Raw genomic sequence first — 2,470 nt, forward strand, 5'->3', positions numbered from 1 at the left:
TTTGTAGCATTGTTGACTTACTTTGCCTGTAATAGAAAGCAAGATCAGGGAAAATGGGTTGCCTCATATCTCAAGTATTTATTTTTGAGACCTTTTCTCATATAGCTGTCATACACAAAGCACATATATATACTTGTGAATTAAAATCTGTAGCTGAGTCTACATTGTTACGAGTCACCATTTGCACACATCATGAATCTTCACTATTTGTTAGCACTTTGATATAGAACCAGGCTGAAGGAAGGATTGATTTTGTGCAGATGTTTAATATAACATTACAATTATATCTCATTAAAAACAAAGTAATTGAGGATGTTTACTTCTAATTTGGATGGAAAGTGCAAGAAACTATACATTCATTAATATGCAACAAGTGTTCTATTCATCTGTTACTGAATATTTCTATGGAATAGAAAAAGCTTAAACTGATTTTTTTCTTTAAAATTTTAATAACCGGGTGGGCAATTTATCTCAGTTTGTTAGAGTGGCGCCTTATAAACCAAAGTCATGGGTTCAGATCCCTATACCGACCAGCTGCCAAAAAAAAGAAAAGAAATTTTATTTTATTTTTATTATTAAGACGTATGATGGTTTGCATTGTAATCATAATTTTTGTGAGTGGGTGTTTTGTTTTGTTTTTATAAAGAAAAGCATGTTTGTACTTATGGGTTCAACATTTCTACCATCTTGCTGTTGATTTTTATTTTTCTTGTCGAGATGCATTATTCCATCCTTTCTCTCTTGACCAGCATTTAGTCTTTAACTTGTAAAGTTTGGTTTAAGTTTTCAGGGTTAGCACTATTTTGGTAAATTCTCTCATTATGTATAAAATATGCTATAAGGCACTATAAGAATATAAATGATTCTTTTAAATTAAAAGTTACTTGACATTACATGAATTGAATTAGTTTTCATTATTTTCAAAAACTGGTTTAGTAATTTTTTAAAAATTTGCCAGGTTTTGTATATAGAATTTTCTCTCATTATCAAAAATGAGAATGCTTGCTTTTGCCATANCAGGTTTTGTATATAGAATTTTCTCTCATTATCAAAAATGAGAATGCTTGCTTTTGCCATATTTGCTTTTACTATTAAAAAATGTGTCTACCCTAACCAAATTCTCAAAGTAGTAACTTTAGAGGTACTCTATATCCCTTCATATTGAAATAATAAAAGTTAAAAGTTACTTTTTGATGGGAATTTTTTCTATTCAGTCTGCAGAATCTGATTGGAAAAAATCTTGTGACATATTTATTAACTAAAACCTTGCTTTGTGAACTATCTTTCATTGGGAAATGTGGTTTATCTCAATACAATACCTGGAAACTTCATGTATACAGTCAATACCGTTATTTCATGTGACTTCAATGCCCTTGTAATTTCATAATACAATGATAAACAAAGAGACTTTCCTCTCTTCCTTTTTTCCTACCTTCCTTCCTTCCTCCCTCCCCAACTCCTGGCTTTCTCTTTCCTACATCTTTGCCCTTACTTAGAGGGTAGTTTTCCCTTAAAATTAAGTTTTATGAATAACATTTAGTCAAAGCAGTGACATCAATAACCTCAGAATCCATCAGATGTCCCCCTTGTCTGCCCCTCTTCATCCTCTCCATCCTGCTACTTATCTCCTTTGCCCGTTAATATTTTCTTATTGTTTATATTCTTCTTTCTTAGCCAGGATATTGTTCCTGCCAATGCTCACCCCACATTCTTTTATATACTCATTTCTCTCGAGATTGGTTTTTGAAATCTTATGGTAGAACTGAGGCTGTGGTAATGTTCCCAGTGAGGGAAATCAATCCTGTTGGAGGCCTAGTTAACCATTACTTTTCAAAGACTCCACAGTAAGTAAAGGAAAACCATCTTCAAAACAACAAATCTTTATGTTGTCAGGTCTAATTCAATGTTCTGTCTTTACAAAGCATTTCTTCTGACCTATCTCTCAAGAATATAAATGTAGAAAATACAGGAAATTTTGGTAGATAGGCCTGCTTGAGGAAACTTGCTTTTCCTGTTAGTTTTCATATGTGCAACCCCCATTTCAGTTGACTTTACAAGGACTTACCACATGTTCATGTTTGCCTTTGGTATGTGATTTCCATCTTTCCCCAATTTTAGTGTTCCTTTGTAGATTTTAAACTAGTAGTATTCAGATAAATTGTTTATGACTGTATAATGAAGTAACAAAGGCATTTTTGGTTTATATGTTTTAAGTAACACTTGTGTGAATTCTTCCTATTTACTGTGTTCTTCCTATTATTTGGCAAAGTGTGTCAGAGGAGGTGAGGGAGGGGCAGTGGCTAAGTAGGGGACAGGAAAGAAGATAGTGGGAGCCCAGAAGGGTAGCAGAGGAAGAATGCAAAACAAACATCCACCCTGACACCTATGACTAAGAACTCTGCCCTTGTTTCAGATGTTGAATTCAAAAATTGGATTTCACTCAGACTTTGAAGGTGACAACTATCTTTGA

The sequence above is a fragment of the Galeopterus variegatus genome, unplaced genomic scaffold (genome assembly GCF_000696425.1).
Source record: "Galeopterus variegatus unplaced genomic scaffold, G_variegatus-3.0.2 Scaffold1335, whole genome shotgun sequence".
Taxonomy (NCBI): Eukaryota; Metazoa; Chordata; class Mammalia; order Dermoptera; family Cynocephalidae; genus Galeopterus; species Galeopterus variegatus.